This window comes from Lissotriton vulgaris, chromosome 3_1 (assembly GCF_964263255.1).
Source record: "Lissotriton vulgaris chromosome 3_1, aLisVul1.2, whole genome shotgun sequence".
Lineage (NCBI taxonomy): Eukaryota > Metazoa > Chordata > Amphibia > Caudata > Salamandridae > Lissotriton > Lissotriton vulgaris.
In genome coordinates, this window is record NC_141689.1 from 1,941,808,671 (window position 1) to 1,941,828,589 (window position 19,919).

A 19,919-nucleotide genomic window follows, 5' to 3' on the forward strand; every position below is an offset into this window, starting at 1 on the left:
AAATCATTAGTAAACAACAGAATATCTTGTCTTGACCAAGGGACATGTACGTACCATCCACCTGCCATTTCCCTCATTGGAAATTCTGAAACTGTTTCACCTCTGACCCTTTTGTCCTGTTCTTTATTCTTTGACCATTTTATTCTCCATTTACCTAATTCACCTAATCTTTTAAGAAAAGCTATCAATTCTTTTATATGAGTCATTCTTCCTGCAATATTGAGATTGTCAATATCTTTTTCAGAAAAATCCACTCTATAATGTTTCTGCAAATGTTTTTGTTTGCTCAAATTAATTTCTAACTCAGCAGCCATTTCTTCCAGTTGCTCATACCTGTTTTTCGTCTTCCATTGGATGCTTTTACAAATAAAAAGAAGTTCATCATCCTGATACAATTTTAAACTGTCAGTACCAATTGTGCCAATAATTAATTCCTCCAAATCAGCCTTTAATTTTGCAACATCAAGCTTTTTAAATTCAGGTGCTTCTGGAGACAATGGATTTTGTGTTAAATCTATTCTGTTTAAGCTTCTTTCTAAAGGACCTGGATCTGATTCTGAAACTGATGGAGTTTCTGAACCTGTTAAACTTCAATTTAAAGTTAAATTTGGCATCATAGATTTTTCTCTATGAATCTCTGAAAGTTCCGAATAAAATTTCTCAGCCACTTTTTGAATTTCTGCATTTAGTGGAACTGTCAAGGCAGAATGTCTATTTTCTCCCTGATCAAAAACCGGTACAACAGGACCAATTGTTACTGGTACTGTCACTGCTTCCATGCTTTTTGTTAATTGTTGAATTAAATCTTCCTTTGCTCTATTATAACTGGAAATTTCTGGCATATCTGCAAGAACTTTTTCTTGATTTCTTGGAAAATTATTTCTCTGATCCGAAATTCCATTTTCTCTAGGTGTACTAGAATTATTAATCAACCCTACTCTTTCAGGTAATTTTAAAAATCTGGGCGAACCTTCATCAGCTTCCCTAGGAGGTGCACTTGGAGAAGTTCCTGTAGAAACTCTCGGGGTAGTTTGTGAATCTACTTGATAAGGTGGCGGTTTGCGTCTAGTAGAATAAATATCTTCTAAAACTGCATCATCTAATTCCTCATCGAGTCTACTCTTCTTTTGAATTTTCTTTTGACCTGACTCTTCAGTAATCATTATTCTTACTGGATACAGACCATCATACATGTCTGCTTTTCTCCAACGTCTCACTTTGTCTTCATGTGTTTCTCTATTTACAACGTATTTTGAATATTTAGGTGATGAACATTTACTCTCACGTTCAAGTTCCATCATCTCAACTTCCCATTCGACTAAAGCCTCAAATTGTGTAGGTCTCGGCTTTGGCACAAGATCCATAATTTTATCTCTCAGGTTTCTCAAAACTTTCATATTAAATGACCCATCCTCCGGCCATGCTAATACGCCATCACCTTTTGTGTAATGCATCCAATTATCAAACCAAATTACAGTATGATAACCATATTCACCTTCCATATAGGCTGCGGGTGTTTTATACTTATGAAGTAATTTACCACCACGCGTTTCAATTTTCTTGTCAGGATTAAATAAATTTTTCACTTTCTGAAACCAGGAAGGCTTCTTTTTCTCACTATCGTTCCAATAACTCATGTTTTAAAATCAAAATCGCTTATTCTGAAAGCTTCGAAATGTTCTCTTGGTGTTCCGCTGTTCTAGCCAATCCGTGCGCGAAAGACACCAACAAACCAATCAGGTTAAGCCACGTCACCACTTTGCTCAACCAATAGAAATACAGTATTCAGAATTGACCAATCTGGTGTCAGCTCGTCACTGTCACGTGAACCAATCAGTGCGCTTGCTGTGACGTATGTTAGCCAATCACAGCGCGAACCAAAATGATATACACTGCCGCTGCAGCTTCACTGTGTGTTACTCCGTAAACTCACCCCTCCTTCACAAAACAATTTTCACAGCGCCATTTTAAACAATGCTTTTCCAATGAATTTCAATTAGTAACTACAAATAAACAAACCACTTGCCTGTTTCGCTAAATAAAGAGATAGTTTTACAAACATTCAGAATTCTTTTGGCAGGAAATAGACAACGCTATTTTCACAAAATCGCTCACATATTCATACGGAAGATCTCTAATCACGCACACACAAAAACTTTGGCAGGACTTTAACCAACCACACAGATCGTCAAACGTTAATAAGAATAGACGAGTTTCAAAACGGGCTCACCAGGTCCCTATGCTTAATGCTACGATTTCAAAGACAATCCTCACTACACATTTATCCAGTCACATCTAAGGTCCCTAAACTTGTGTTGTACGTCCACAACACCTTGCGATATATTTTATACCACAATTTTGAAACAGATCAAGTGCACTGTGTAACTCTTCTAGTCACACTACTCTTTGCTGGCAAACAACCAGGAATTTTTCACACTGCTGGAAAAATCCTTTCGACTACATACAACAAGTGAACAAACTTAACAACATATTTTAGACATGTATCCTATGTAATTACCATGTGACATGTATGTTACCATAGCAACCACCCTCTGCTACCAAATGAATTGATCCAGCGTGGCTATAGAAATTCTGTCTCTACAGCATCACCATTCACTACCTAATGCTCACCGTACTAAATATTTAACAAGGCCCATCGAACTGAGACAGAAAATCGAGGAGCTGAATCATGTGGCCTAATTGATCACAGTATTAAACCCATATGTACATTATATACAACTGCAGTATAACATTTTATTCATAGGTAAATAAGAAATAACATTTAACTAGACCACTTTGGCCGATGGAGCTAACTGATGGTAACGACTAAATTAATCAAGACCAGCTTGACGTTTTAAGTCTTTTATTTAAAGTTTCAAAGTTTCAATTTCAAATCTTTATTAGCTCTTTTTTAATATCAAACATTTTAATTCAATTAGAATCATTCATTATTTATTGGCACAAGGGTCTGGCATTTCAAAATTGCTCAATATTTATTGAATTAAAACTAAACATAAACCCTATTTCCCTAAAGTTAGCTTTCTGACCTGCAAAGAAAAAGACATATAATTTTGCATTTGCCTTACGTGTCCAAGGAAAAACGGACAGCACTTCGCCCTCAGGAACAGTCAGCTCGCTCCCCTCAAAAGGCTCAGTTCTTATACTTTTTCTAACTGACTAATCTAGCAAAACGATATATTTTTTATAAATTCCAGCATCCTGATTGGTTGCTGCTTGTCAGACCACCAGAGGCCACCGCTTCCAAAAGTCAAAACATCATTTCATCATTGTTCATTGACATGAAGCGACACCGGCTTCCGAGGTTTAGCAACATTATACTGAAAGTTCACATTTCCTCCAGGACATGGTCAAGCTGCCTCTGGACGCTTCCTCTGCCTTGAAAGAATAACTTTTCGGAGCACATCCTAGCACAAAAGTCTTTGTTTGAGCTACAGTTCATTTCAGGAAAATGTTCCATGAAAAAGCTTCAACATGGCTGTGCTTGGCTCCTTTTAGTCAGACTAAACTAAACTCTCCTGAACTAGGCCTTAAGCCTTTCACTCGAGCTAGTATTAAAACAAACACAAAAGAGTAATTAATTCAAGCAATGCAAACCCTTCTGTTACCCACCCTCCAAGCTAACGATTAACCCATTAATATATGTCACCTAGCAGAAGCAAACGAATAAAGCAGCACATTTAAAATCTACCATTCTTCATAAAGTCCAGCAGGACAGAGTAAAAAGATAGACAGACACAACACCAAACACAACATAACCAAAAAAACACAACATAAACAAAGCACATATAATTTAAGCACATGCCATTAATTAAATAGCCGCATTACTGTTGACAAAGACAATAGGACAAACATAACAACATTAATCATGTATTATAAAACATACTTGCAAATGCAACATGAGCACATTAACATTAATCCCACGTGTAGTGCAATGAAGTATTTTTAATCTAGATTGGTTTAGTACATCAAATCATGCGATAATTCATCAATACATTAGTTCATGTTACAGAGAATTAATTTCACGAGCCAGAATAAAATAATTTCTGAAACTCGGTCCATTACTGGCCACATGAAAAAATAATGGCTTACTGATCATGGAAGAATACAAATTCCTGTGTAATGACAATCCGACCATACCCGTGCTTTATTTTATTCCAATAGTTCACAAATATGTCATTTCACAGCTTGGTAGGCCTATAATCCCTGCCAGAAAAAGCATATTTGAATGTACCTCTCAATATGTGTTTTTTTTCTACAGGATTTTCTTTAATTTAAATATATTTTTTATTTTTTTTACAACATAAAACATATAACACATAATCATCACACCTTGTCATTACAAGGTTGCAGCACACAATGGCTATGAAGCAGGTGGTACAGTTGCACAGTATATACGCTTGGCTGCCCCCCTGTCCACTGTCACAGTAAGAAGAGAGTAGTGTGAATAGAAGGGGAAGGGATAGGAATTAAGGTAGAGAGGAAAAGAAGTAGCATACAGGGGTTTACTTTCTAAGTGACAGAGTTTTGAACCCAGTGTGGGTTATTTATGGAATGTACCATCCTTTATCCAAGATACTGGTGATTTCTTAAAGAGGATACATGATATCCCATGGAGCCAGGAATATCTTCTTATAACACTAGACATGACATCTCTTTATATGAGCATCAATCATCATGATGGTTTAAGAGCTGTTGAACATTTCCCTAAGATTAGACCTTTAAAACTTTATGAATACAGGAAGATGTTTGTTTGTAGGATAAAATGGTGTTTAGAATACAACTTTTCCCCTTTAACAAAGAAATATTTCAACAGGTACACAAAGTTGCATTGGTTGGCTGCTTCTCCCCCAGTTATGCGTGTTTACACATGTGCTGGTGGGAGGAGCAGGTACTCATGGTTGACCACAGCATAAGTTAGGACAATCGTGGGGGGTGACCCCAGTTCACCCCCCACGCCGCACAGCTCCTCGTAACTGCCCGAGTCTCTACCCTCTTCACCGCCGCTGCCGAGGGTTCGCCCCTGGTATCAGGTAACTGGGTCTCCCTCTCAGTACTTGCTGTACTTTGCTGCTTTTCTCCTCTGTACTTGCTGTGGACTGTATATTGTATATTGTAATTTGTTTTTTTTCGTATTGTCAGGCGCTCCTCGCGCCCCTGCCTTGCACCCATGTGCCCCCCTGCTCCATGCTTCCCGCTGCTGCTTCCCCGTAGCCCCACCCCCTTTCCTCTTCTGTTTCCCCTGCCCTCGCCCATTGGCCACCCCGCTCTCGCCTCCCAGCTGCTCCTCCCTCCCACTTGGCCTCTTATGGAGGCCGCGCAGCGAAGGTGAGTGTGACCTGACCCCAGGTCACCCCCCACTCCGCACGGCTCCTCGTAACTGCCCGAGTCTCTGCCCTCTGCCCCGCCGCTGCCAAGGGTTCGCCCCTGGTATCCAATAACTGGGTCTCCCTCTCGGTGCTTGCTGTACTTTGCTGCTTTTCCACTCTGTACTTGCTGTGGACTGTATGCTGTATACTGTAATTTGTTTTTTATCGTATTGTCAGGCGCTCCTCGTGCCCCTGCCTTGTGCCCTTGTTCCCCCTGCTCCCCGCTTCCCGCCATTGCTCCCCCGTGGCCCTCCCCCGCGGCCTGCCCCCTTTTTTCTTCTGTTTCCCCTGCCCTCGCCCATTGACAGCCCCGCTCTCGCCTTCCAGCTGCTCCTCCCTCCCACTTGGCCTCTTATGGAGGCCGCGCGGCGAAGGTTCATGTGACCTAACCCCAGGTCACGCCCCACGCCGCACGGCTCCTCATAACCGCCTGAGTCTCTGCCCTCTGCCCTGGCACTGCCGAGGGTTCGCCCCTGGTATCCGGTAACTGGTCTCCCTCTCGGTACTTGCTGTACTTTGCTGCTTTTACCCTCTGTACTTGCTGTGGACTGTATACTGTATATTGTAATTTGCTTTTTACTGTATTGTCAGGCGCTCCTCGCGCCCCTGCCTTGTGCCCCCCGCTCCCCGCTTCCTGCCGCTGCTCCCCTGTGGCCCGCCCACTTTTCTTTTCTGTTTCCCCTCCCCTCGCCCATTGGCCGCCCCGCTCCCGCCTTCCAGCTGCTCCTCCCTCCCACTTTGCCTCTTATGGAGGGCGCGTTGCGGCCGTGCAGCGGACGCACCAAGCGGGCGCGCCGCTGGCGTGCAGAAGGCAAGCTCGTCTGCGCCCGTCCGCGCCTGGACCGCGCCCAGCACCAGACCCCCTGGTCCACGCTGGCACCAAGGCGCCTGACTGAGATACAACACCACCACCCTCAACGCACTCAACACCGGACGACCATCTGCCTGCTGCCAAGCAATCCCGAAGTGAATCCACGGACCCTTCACCTGCCAAGCCTGCAAATTCACCTGCCTCCCAAACTACACCCTGCCAGTCGAACCCAGCGACAACAACAACCACCTCAAGTGCATCCTCCTCAACACCCGCTCCGTCCACAAACAAGCCATCGAACTCTGGGACCTTCTTGACACAACAGCACCAGACGTCACCTTCCTCACGGAAACCTGGATGAATGCCTCCTCAGCCCCGACATCGCCATAGCCATCCCGAACGGCTACAAGATCACCCGGACGGACTGCATCAACCAAACCAGAGGAGGTATCACCATCATCTACAGGAACACCATCAACGTCACAGCCAACGCCGAGGACACATTCTCCACTGCTGAACACTCACACTTCCAAATCCGCACCGACCCCAAAACCACACTCAGAGGAACCCTTGTCTACAGACCCCCGGGCCCGCGCACACAATTCAGCTAAACCATCGTTGACTTTGTCAGCCCGCATGCACTAACCTCACCAGAATACATTCTCCTAGGGGACCTGAACTTCCACCTAGAGAACAACAACGACAGCAACACTACCACCCTGCTCGACAACCTCACCAACCTCAGACTCACCATCACAAGACCTCTGCAATTCCCTCACCACGTTCATCTACCGCAAGATCGCAGACATACACAACAACTTTCTCCCCCCTCTGCCTCCCCCTGGGTTAGTGATCAGCGCCAAGAAACCGTCCGGTGAACGCAGCGCTCTACAAATCCTTTTTACATTACATTTTACATTACAAACAACTGGTGAACACCCCCAACCACTACGCCGGCCACACGCTGGACACCATCTTCTCCACCAGCAACCACGTCTCTTTCAGCCACTCCACCAGACTACAATGGACCCACCACAGCTGCATCCATTTCACCTACAAGAAGACCACAACACACCACCGCTCGCTACAGTTCCCCCGCAGATGCTGGAGCAAAGTCAAAACAGACCAGCTCACCACATCACTGAGCCAGAACCCACCAGCCGACACCCCCGACACCAACGATGCAGCCCACAATCTCACACAGTGGATCGCCAACTGCGCCGATAATCTCGCGCCGCTGAAAAAAACCCCCAGGCAAGAACACCAACTGAAAAACTACATGGTTCACCGACGCCCTGAAAGACTCAAAGAAATCATGGCACACGCTCGAAACAACCTGGCGCCACGAACGGATGACAGAAAACATGGCAGCCCTCAAGAACGCTACCCGTGAACACCACCAGCTGATCCGCACCACCAAAAGGACATAATTCAAAGAGCGGCTGGACAACAATACCCACAACAGCAAGGAACTCTTCAGCACCGTAAAAGAGCTCTCCAACCCGAACGCCAGCAACAACGACATCACACCATCACAAGACCTCTGCAATTCCCTCACCACGTTCATCTACCGCAAGATCGCAGACATACACAACTTTGACACCCAGACTCCGCCTCCAGTCACCAAACCAAAGACCCCCACCACCACCCTAAGCGACTGGACCCCCATCAGCACAGAAGGCACCGCCCATGTAATGAACACCATCCACTCCGGCTCTCCCTCCGACCCATGCCCCCACCACATCGACAACAAAGCAGACGCCATCATCGCTCCCCACCTCTGGAACGTCATAAAGAACTCCTTCGCATCAGCCACCTTCCCAGAGAGCTGGAAGCACGCACAGATGAACGCCCTTCTGAAAAAACCCACAGCGGACCCCATGGACCTCAAAAACTTCCGCCCCATCTCTCTTCTCCCCTTCCCGGCTAAAGTAATCGAGAAGACCATCCACAAACAGCTCAGTGCATTCCTTGCGGCAAACAACTCGCTCGACCCATCCCAGTCCGGATTTTGAGCCAACCACAGCACCGAGACAGCCCTCATCGCAGCCACCGACGACATCAGGACCCTGATGGGCAACGGGGAGACAACCGCCCTCATCCTCATAGACCTCTCAGCTGCCTTTGATACCGTCTGTCACCGCACTCTGACAACCCACCTCTACAACACTGGGATCCAAGGAAAAGCACTGGACTGGATCACCTCTTTCCTCTCCAACAGAACCCAGAGAGTCCGCCTCCCACCATTCCGATTCGCGGCCACCAAGATCATCTACGGCGTACCCCAAGGCTCCTCACTCAGCCCAACCCTCTTCAATATATACATGAGACCTCTCGTCGCCATCGCACGCAAACACAACCTCAACATCATCTCCTACGCCGACGACACCCAGCTGATACTCTCCCTCACCAAAGACCCAACCACGGCCAAAACTAACCTCCAGGAAGGAATGAAGGCAGTTGCGGAATGGATGAAGCTCAGCCGGCTGAAACTGAACTCAGACAGAATGGAGATCCTCATCCTCGGACAATTCCCATCCGCCTGGGATGACTGATGGTGGCCCATTGCACTGGGCACCGCATCGGCACCGATGGACCACGCATGCAACCTGGGATTCATCCTGGACTCCTTGCTCACAATGACCAAACAAGTAAATGCCATCTCATCCTCCTGCTTCAACACCCTGTGCATGCTCCGAAAGATCTTCCGGTGGATCCCCGCAGAAACCAGAGAGCTTTATGCGGAACAGAAAGTACGCTGGCCAGGACTGAAGACGAAAGAACGTGAAATACAAACAACTTCAACAACAGTGGATCGCCAAGCCTAGACAGAACGTCCAACTCAGCAATTAAGGTCCGAGGAGAAAACAGACCAAAGGAGAGAAATAAGAAGAAAATGAGACATGGGTCCGAACGGAAACTCAGGAACAGAAAACGTGAAGACCGAATCATACGGAAGAATAATCACACTCAGTCACGTAAGGTCATGAGAACATTTTTCGAGATTCAAACACAAATCAGTATCATGTTGCAGGAATTATCAAACACCTTGAAAGGTATAGAAAGACTACGTGATATTACAGAAAACACTCACACTGAAGTAGAACACATCAAACAGCTATTAAATACAACCAAAGACAAAAACAAGAAGAGAGCAATGCCATTGTCAGACAGACAAAACAGACCAAATAGGAATCAAAATTCTTTGTCGGAAGTAGAGATACTAGCACTACTCAGGGAGTACGAGCAATCGGACCCCACCAGAGTTCAGGAAATCAAAAGAGTATCGATAGACGCAAACAGAACATCTACGAGAAGTGGAAGAAAACCCAATCTCAACAACTTACAACATATCCAACTAACCACCGACTCGTCAAACAGGATCACAGATAGAACAGAAAAATCATTAAAATGCCTTTTGCTCAACTGCCGAATCGGCAGCGAAAAATGATTCGGACATAGCCAATATCATTATCAATCAGGAAATAGACATAACAATCCTTACCGAAACATGGCTGTCTGAATCCGCGTCCCCAATCTTAGACTTGTTGGTGCCCAAGCATTCTAACATATTGAGACTTGACAGACAAAAAAAGACAGGAGGTGGTATTGCCTGTATCCACAGATCAAACTTAGAAATTGGCCATTTTCAATCAGACCCTCTCGAATTGTGCGAATACCTTGGGCTCAACATAAGATCAGCGAACAAACAGATTTGCAACCTACATGCCTTATATCACCCTCCGGGAAAAAGCATGAACTTCATTGACCAACTAATGGAGATCATCAATGCCAACTCCAGCAATGAAAGTAAGAATATATTTCTAGGTGATTTTAATCTACTCTAGGATGACAACAACGACAAACAGGTCAACGCCATTAAAGACTTTCTGACTGAGCTAAATTTATCACAAGCTTGTCTACAACCTACTCACGAGAAAGGAGCAACTTTAGACTGGATTATCTCTAAGAATAATGACATCTCAATCCTCTCAATAGAACCATGCGACTGGTCAGATCACCATGCCATAACCTTCCTAATATCATCACAGGAGAAGATAAAAACCATTCAATCTAGCAAAATGAAAAGATGGATACGAGAAACCAGAGACTCGAATATAGATCTTCTATTGGAAACTGCAAAAGAGATCTAATCCCACCTGACAACACGCAGAATGTGACGGATCTAACAAACCATTACACGACCACAATATCGCAAATAGTCAACTCCACCTTACCACTCAAATTAAAAAGAGTCACGGAAAACATTAAAACCCTTCGTTTAATGGAATGTTGAATGAAGATAGACGAAAATTGAGGCATGCAGAAAGAAAATGGAGACAACACCCGACATCCCCTGATCTGAAATCCCTCAGAAAGATCAGAAAGGAATATAACAAAAAGATCATCAACTCGAAAAAGGAATTTATCAGATCTGAACTGGACAACGCCAAAAACAGACCACGGAAACAGTTTGAGATTATAAAATTATAATCTAAAAAACTGGCAAAATCTGCCCAAGAAATTACTAAAACACAACCAAGTTGCGAAGAATTTTCAACCTTTTTCAACAACAAAGCCAACGATCTGGAAAAAGAACTCAGGAATCCTGCAGATAACCCCAACTACAATACACCGGCATCACAATCTGCAACAAACTATGCGAACAATGCGACAAAAAACAAGGCACACTGGGACACTTTCAAACTTTTAGACAAGATTGAGAACTAAAACGCTCGCTGCCACTAAACCAAACAATCACTTTAACGACCCTCTACCATCAAAATGCCTGAAAGAAATCAGCCATATTATGATTCCAATATGGACTGAAATTATAAATGCCTCACTTTCCCAGGGGGTCCTCCCAGAATGCCTCAAGACAGGTCAAGTAGTCCCGATCCTCAAAAAACCCACAGCACACCCGGCAGATCCAAATAACTATCGCCCAGTGACCAACATCCCTCTACTTGCCAAATTAATAGAGAGATGTGTACAAAATCAGTTAAGCCGATACATCGACAACTTCTCTCTACTGGATGATTGCCAATCGGAATTCAGAACTGGCCACAGCACGGAAACAGCAATCGTCCACATAGTCGAAGATGCACTTCAAGCTTTAGATCACAACCAATCTTGTCTACTCATCCTCCTAGATTTGTCATCAGCGTTTGATACAGTTAACCACAAAAAACTTCTAAGCAGACTGCACGACAGGATGGGAATTTCCGGCACTGTATTGTATTGGTTCAAATCATTCTTACAGAATAGAACTCAGAGATTCCTAGTAAACCAATCTCTTTCTCCTTCTTGCCCAAACTCAATTGAAGTACCCCAAGGATCGACTCTATCTCCTTTACTGTTTAACTTATATATCGAACCCCTAACAGAAATTCTGCAAGATTCTAAAATAACTTACCATATGTACGCAGACGACACACAACTTTACATCAAGATTGCATCAATGGAAGACACAACCATTATGAATGAGGCCCTCAAAATGACGCTAAAATGGCTAACTAGCAATCATCTCAAGCTAAACGCAAATAAAACTGAATTCTTATTCATCGCACTACAAAAGAATCAAGCAGTAGCGAAGGAATGGTCCAAAATGATCACAGCACTAAACTGCACCCCGACTCTAGTTGAGTCAGCAAAGTCTCTCGGAATCACACTGGATGAACACCTTGATATGAAAACCAACATTAAAGTAATGGCAAAAAACGCACGCCTCCACCTGAACTACTTAAGAAAAATGAAGTCATTTTTATCGGAGAATGACCTAAAACTAGCTGTGCAATCACTGGTTATCTCAATAATTGAATATGGGTGCACAACACTAGCAGGTCTTCCAAAAATGTCCATAGCTCCTCTAAAAGCATGCCTCAATGCAGCGGCAAGACTCATCACAGGATCGAGGAAATTTGACCACATATCCCCTCACTTGAAAGCTCTAAACTGGCTACCCTACAAAGCTAGAATACAGCTAAAATTGGCATGTATCACCCATAAAGCGATCCATCACAACACACCCAGATATCTTGCCCAGAAAATAGAAATATCAGGAGGAAACAGACCTGCCCGGAGTGCCAATGTTCTGCTGCTGAGACCACCTATTTTCAGGAAGAAAAAAACCTATGACAGAGCGTTCTCTGGTGCAGCCCCTAGAATCTGGAATTCTCTCCCTGCGAACATCAGAAACATTTCAAACACTGCATCATTTAAGAAAGAAACTAAGATCTTTCTCATGAGCAAATTCCTGCCATAGGTAGGCAAGTTGCCTTTTGTAACTATACAGTGGGGGTCTATTAGATAACAAATCGGGATATTTATAGAAAATGTCACACGACAAGAGGACACTGGGCGGAAGGCAAGAGACAATCCAGTAGAGGAGAGTAATCAATCAACTACTACCTCAGAACAGTATTATTCATGTCTTGGAATTTTATAGCAGTCTTGTATCTTTTCTTCTATTATCTAACTACATTGCTGTTTTATACTATGCCATGTGATGTTAAGCGCTCTGATACCCAAGGGTCTAGTTCGCAATATAGAAAACTGTTTATAAATAAATAAATAAATAAATAAAACCAGAAAGACGGTCACGCAGGCCCTCGTCACCAGCCGACTGGACTACGGGAACGCCCTATACGCAGGAACCATAGCCAAACTTCAGAAACGACTGCAGCGAATACAGAACGCCTCAGCACGACTCATCCTCGACGACCCTCGCCACAGCCACATATCGGCCCACCTGAAAAACCTGCACTGGCTCCCCTTTAGCAAGGGGATCACGTTCAGGCTCCTCACCCACGCACACAAAGCACTTCAGGACATGGGCCCCGAATACCTCAACTACCGCCTCTCGTTTTACTCTCCCACCCGCCAACTTCGATCTGCCAGCCTCGCCCTCGCAACCGTCCCACGGATACGCAGAGCCACCGCCGGAGGTCGATCATTCTCTTACCTAGCCACCAAGACATGGAACTCCCTCCCCGCTCACCTACGACTGATCCAGGACCATCTCACCTTCAGGAAACACCTCAAGACCTGGCTATTCGAGCAGTAGCGGCCCCCCCCTCTCCCTCAGCACCTTGAGACCCTCGTGGGTGAGTAGCGCACTCTATAAATGTATTGATTGATTGATTGATTGAATCATGTAATTTGTTGGCTTCGCTACATTGATGATTTGTTTATAGTATCGAATGGATCTCAAGAAACTTCGGAGCAATTTGTGAGTAATATTAACCTGAACTCAGTCAAACTAAAGTTCTCAGCATATATCAGCAGTCGGAGGGTCGATTTCTTGGATGTGCAAGTTATTTTAAAAAAAAGTAATGTTTTTATTGCTTTTAAGAACGAACAAAAGATGCAATGGTCACATAAGGGAGCTACGAAGACGCGCAGTAGAACACATGCGGGACTATCAGTTACATTCATGTTATAGCAATGGGATTTAGCAACTCTGGACAGTTAATCATCTACCTCAAGCGCTGCTCGTCTTGGCTGGGGGGGATCGCATATGTTGCCTCTATAATCATTCCATTTGCTCCACACCTCCCCCCATTTTTGGGGGCACCCCCGGGCTACATATACAGTTCTTTCTTGTAACATGCACCAGTCCATGTCACGCTTCCAATCCGCGAGATGCGGAGACGTGACTGCCCCCCAAAGTCTTGCAATGTTTCGTTTCACCACCATCTGGACGGCTGTGACCCACAATCTGCCTCTAGCTGGTAGGTCTGCTGGTTCCCAGATGTTCAGAATGCAACACTTCGCCTCTGTGCGCAATTCAGCCCCCATGCCTCCTGCATACAGTGCACCACCTTCACCCAATAGGCCTGCAACACCCGACACTCCCATATCATGTGGAAAAAGGAGCCACTCATTCCGCACCCTCTCCTACACCAGTCATCCTCACTCCTGCCCATTCCTTTCAGTCTGGTGATGGAGATATACACTCTATGTAAAATTGTTTGTTGAATGAGCCGTAGCCTGGATGAGATAGCAACCTCCCTAGGGGAGGCCAACGCACATCTCCACTCCTCCTCTTCAATTTCCAAGCCGTCAGCCTCCCACCTCCCTTTGAGGCCCTGAAATAAGTCAGGGAGGTTGTTTATCAGTTTCTTATAGGTGAGTGAGATTGCATGTTCAGGCAGATGTCCATCCAACAGTCTATCCTCCAGGGGGGAGGCTGGTGGGGGCAGTGTACTGTGTGGGATGTTCTTTTGCAATGAATGACAGACTTGAAGATATCAAAAGTACTCAGTGTTCACAAGCTCATATTCAGTTTTGAGGGACGGAAAGGATTTAACCCCGCCTTTGTCCCATAGATCCCCGATCCTAGAGATACCTATGAGGTCCATTTTCGGAATCCCCGAGTGCGACCCAGGAGGTCAAGTCGTTCAGACACCCATAATGGGGTAGCCAGTGTGAGCACTTTATGCCAGCCCATCTTCCGCTGAACAATATGCCAAATTTGCACAGAGTGGAGCGTCGGGCCCTTGAGGGCATGTTTGAGTGGCCGTGAGTAAAGCACGGCTTCGTAGTTTCCACCAGGCAGGAGCCACCTATCCATGCCGTACCCCGGGTTGTTGCCGTCGCAATAGGTACCCTGGTTAATTGCTGAGAGAGTTAATTTTTGCAGGGCAATTCGTGGTGCGCCAGACCACAATAGGTTCCTCTGCGCCGCCTCTATGGCCGTAAAATAGGAAGACGGAACAAGATCTGGGTAGTTCTGGAGGGCATACAGAACCGGGGCAGCGCCATCATTTTAAATAGCGCCGCCCGGCCCAACAAGGAGACCGGGAGCCTCTGCCAGGCGCTAGAGTCGAGCTTAAGCCTTTGAAGGGGCGGGAGTATATTGCTGTCATACATTGCAGCCTTGTCTTTGGATATAAAGATGCCCAGATATGTGAAGCCCTCGGTGACCACCCTACTGGGACAGTCCCGTGGAGGTGCGGGGGCACTACCCTGGAGAACGTAGAGGAGAGACTTACTCCAGTTAATAGTATATCCGGAGTTTATTCCAAAATTATAAAAAATATCAAGAGCTCCGATCAAAGATCTACGGGGTCATGAGAGATAGAGGAGGATATCATCGGCGTATAGCGAGATCCTGTCCTCCCAACAATCTGCCCACCGGATGCCCTTCAACGCAACGTCCCGTCTGATCCAGGTGGCCAACGGCTCCAGGGAAAGGGCAAAGAAAAGGGGCGAGAGAGTGGACACCCCTGGCGCATCCCCCTCTCTAGGGTAAAGACCTCTGAGACCTTATTGTTGACAAATACCTGTGCCAGCGGTTATGAATAGAGGAGTCGCACCCACGAGATGAAACTGGGGCCGAAGCCCAATTTACGGAGGACAGCCATCATGTACGGCCATTCAAGGGTGTCGAAAGCCATTGTGGCATCCAGCGATACTACCACTGCATCCTCGCTTAGTGTGTGACATCTCCCCAGCACCCCGTTCAGACGGCGGAGATTGACTGCCGTGTTTCGGTGGGGCATAACCCCGCATTGGTCCGGGTGGACCAAATTGGCAAGGACCGGTTGGAGTCTATTGGCCAAGATCTTCGCTAGTATCTTGGGCTCCACATTCAACAGGGAGATGGGCCTGTAGGAGGCGCACAGCTCCCTGGGCTTACCTTCCTTCAGAATCACAACAATTGTTGCTAGTCTTTGGTCAAGGGGTAGCACTCCTTCGGACCTACTCTCGTCGAACATTTGTTTAAGATAGGGGCTGATGTCATCTGGCTTGAGCTTGTAAAGCTCAATCGGTAGGCCGTTGTGACCTAGCGCTTTACCAGGACGGAGGTCCCCGACTGCACGCTCCACTTCCGCCGTTGTGAGCGGTGCTTCCAAGAGGTCGCGTCTGTGTCAGAGAGGGTCAGCATCCTCAGATCCGCTAAGAGGGCAACCGAGTCTTCCTCCGGGCAGTCAGATCCCTTGCTATAAACTGTCCGGAAGTGACGGGCAAATTCCGTGGCTATGTCTCTTGGCTCAGTGATTACTGTGCCACCCATTGTTCGAATCTCTGCCACTACTCTACTTGCTTTTTGCTTTTTATCGAGCCATGCTAGGAGCTTACCTGCCCTATCTCCCTGGTCATAAATTTTACCTTCTCTAGTGGGCGCCATCTTTTTGGCAGCCTCCGTGACCTAGTGCGCACCATCTCCTCCAACGGCCCAAGGTCAGCTTCGATTTTAACCAGCTGCGCTTCCCTCTCTTTCCGTCAACCAGCAATTGCCGATAGGGCCTCTCCTCTGAGGACCATAGAGTGACTGCTGATTCCACCGAACCATCGTTGGTGTCGAAATAGTTGGCCATTGAGAGAGTCAATGCCTTTTGGAGGTCCTCGTTGCGCAGGTGCCAGAGATTAATAGGCACGATGCACCCCTCCCGCCTAATTCCTACGGTAATATGAACCAGGACTGGCGAGTGGTCAGAGATACCTCGCGCCAGATGAGTTGCTGTGCGCACCTCTGTGTCTTGGTGCAGGGGGGTGAGGATATGGTCCAGACGGGACAAAGAATGGTGTGGCCCCGAAAAGAAAGTGTACTGTGTGTCCGCAGGGTGCGCAAGGCGCCACAAATTCGTGAGGCCAAATGTTTACAGGAAGTCCCCCAGCCATCTCTGTCCCTTAGGCGTATATCTAGGCGGATGCCTGTCTAATACCCCAGATACCACCACATTAAAGTCTCCGCCAATAAACAGCTGCCCATCAGGGAGGGGCAGGAGGAGAGTTCCAAGGTCAGTAAACGCCTGCGACTGGAGTCCAGGCGGGACGTAGACGGACACCTGCGTTAGCCTGCATCCCTCCCACTTCCCCGAGAGCGTGGCAAAGTGGCTCTGCGGGTCAGTTGCAGTGTGATCTGGTAGGAATTGCAAAGTGCATCTGAGAAGGATACCCACACTTTGGGACCCCATGGTAAAGCCATAGTGAACCGCCAGGGTGTAACCGTACATGTTTAGGGCGTGGCAAGTGTTCCCGAGCAAATGAGTCTCCTGTAGCATTACAACATCAGGCATGTGTCGCTTCACAAATTGCAACACAGTGGTGCGTTTGAGCTTGTCCCCCAGCCCATTAATGTTCCAGCTCAATAACTTGAGGCTCTTGTGCCATTGCTCCGCCATATCCATGTTCACTGTCCGTTTCGCCCACTGTGTCTCTGCGCGCCCCCAAGTCCCCTCGGTGCCCTTCAAGTGTGACCATTCAAACTCCCCCCCCTCCCCAACTTCTCACAACTTTTCTCCACCCCACCCCCACAACCCCTCCCCTCCCCCCTACCCAACCCACCTGAACCCATCCCCTCCCTCCAACAAACAGAGAAACCCCCACCCTGCTCCCTGCTCTGTAGGTTTCGAACTACCCACTGCCCCAATTAGCAGAGAGCCTATCGCCCAACCCTAACTCTGGAGTGAGGGAACTGCCCCCCCCCCCCCGAGGAAACTCAGTACGGGAGAACGTGAGCCGGCCCCAACTCCGGCCGCCGTCCCGGTGCTGTCCCCAAACTGGAAAGCCCTGCAGCCTTAGAGCGCCCAACGTCCAGCAATAGAGTCACAGAGTCATTGGGGCGGATATAGAGTCCTCCCCACCTGCATTTAAGGAACAGGTATAAACATCACAATCACACAATACTTTACAGTTCAGCAGGGCATGGCGCCGCTGTCCAGGTCCTCAATGAGCAGCCGTGTCTCGGGTTGGGTCCCCGCGGGGGCTTGCCGATCTGGAGCGCCAAGACCTCTGACTCCGTGCCTCCCCCTCCTATTGTTCCACAGCAGACCCGGGAGACGGGTCCGATTTTCTCTCCAGGTGCCGTGGTCTTGCCGCTCTTGATCCGTCGGTGCCGCCAAATCGAGCCACTCCTGGACCGCCGCTGGTGATGTGAAGAAGTGGGATTTTCCTCCTACGATTATCTTTAGCTTAGCAGGGAAGAACATCATGTATTTGATGTCCCGATCATGGAGCGCAGCTTTTACTCCTAGGAATGAGCGCCTTTCCTGCTGGACTTGCAGCGTGAAATCAGGAAAGAAGCGGATGGTGGCTCCTTCAAATTGCAGATCGCCCTGTTGCCTGGCCACCTGCAGGATGGCATTGCGGTCTCTGTAATTCAATATCTTGGCGATTATTGTCCTGGGTGGGGCCCCCGGTTTAGGTTTAGCGACTGGCGCCTGGTGGGCCCGTTCAATTGTAAAGATCTTGGACAGTCTCTTAGGCTTCAAGTGGTTGAGGATAAGGTCCTCCAGAAACAGTCCCACACTGTGCCCCTCTGTTTCCTCCGGCACACCTATCACGTGGATGTTACTCCTTCGGGCCCTCCCTTTCTGATCTTTGAGCAATAGGGCCAGTTGTCGGTGCTGGTGAACTAGTTAGTTAATCCGGCTTTCGAGCTTTTTCTCAGAGGTCTTCAGCTCCTGTATGTCCGTGGCGTTGGATTTGGAGCGTTCCATGGTCTTGCCCAGGTCTGTGCGAAGTAGGTTCATTTCGATTGAGATCTTATCCATTTTAGACTCAAGGTTAGTACCTAGAGTCTGGATAGCGGCCCTGATGGAGCTTAGGGACGGCTCCGTATGGCCCGTTTGGTCTCCGGCCGTCGCACCCATCTGTGCCTGACTCAGTGGCACCGCATGTTTATCCAGTTTGTTCGTTTGGGTGGCAGATCCCCCTTTGGGTCGCATCTTGTACAGGCAGCGCCCCTGTGGTTCACCCACCGAGCCAACCCCCATCAGGAGAGTTCTCCGGGACAATAGTCACCCCCTCGTATACTCCGAGTTTGTTGTACCTTAGGGAGGTCTCAACTCCACCCGTGGTATACACACCGCCTCCGGTCCCAGCCTGCCAGCCGTGTTCAAGGGCGCCCTCTCACCGATCCCAGGTGGCCCTGCCCGTAATAGTTGTTGGTATGTGCAGGACTTCGCCGCCTCCAGGGGTGTCTTACCGTGGGCCCAATTTTGCGACACCGCATACGGATGTCTGCGACACTTCCAACTGGCCCCACAATTCTCCCGGTCCACCGCACTTCTTCTGGCTCTGAGACACCAGGGTCAGTAGGCAGCCAATTCACTTCGGGTACCCAGGGACCCGCCTCCCGGAGATAGCGCGACAAGGCAGGCCACCAGTCTCCAATGCTGCCAGTCCGTGGCTGCCCCTGCACTTCTGGGCCTCTTATGTATGTCGCCAGGCTGTGAATCCTCTTGCTAGGTCTGTAATGTCTCTCCGGGGGCCCTGTGTGCCCCGCAGGTTGTTTTCGCGGGCTTTATGCCCCTGGGCCCAATCGCGATCTTCAACTTAAAGTAGCACCCTCCGGGTCTGCCACGGCGCCCCCCGGGGGGCCCGCACTCCCCCTCCTGGGTCGCACAGCACAGGATCCACCGGGCGTTCCACAGCCGCGCGGCTCAGGCCACACGGCAAGCCTAGACCCAGCGGATGTTCTGCTCTACTCCTGGGCGAGCAGTACCTTCAGGCCCCAAGCCTGGGCCTCGATTTCAGCGGCCCCCGGCCACGGAGCTTCAAGCCACAGGCCCCGGGTCCACCTCAGCAGAAAAGAGAGCCGCGACTCAGCCTCCAAAGGCGTTCAGGCTCCGTTTGTTCCAGGCCGTAGTCACTCCGTTTTGTAGGGAACCAGGGCGCCGATGGGAGGGCGCCCCAATCAGGATTTCAGGCCGGATTTTCGGGGGACAGCCTCGGTCCCGGCGGAGCTTAGGTATTAGGCGGCCATCTTC

At 47.8% G+C, this 19,919-nt stretch overlaps 1 pseudogene; it reads right to left on the minus strand.

The window, feature by feature from the left end:
* Positions 1-17,874: 17,874 nt before the first annotated feature.
* LOC147728658 (uncharacterized) lies at positions 17,875-18,875 on the minus strand (annotated as a pseudogene).
* Positions 18,876-19,919: the final 1,044 nt, after the last annotated feature.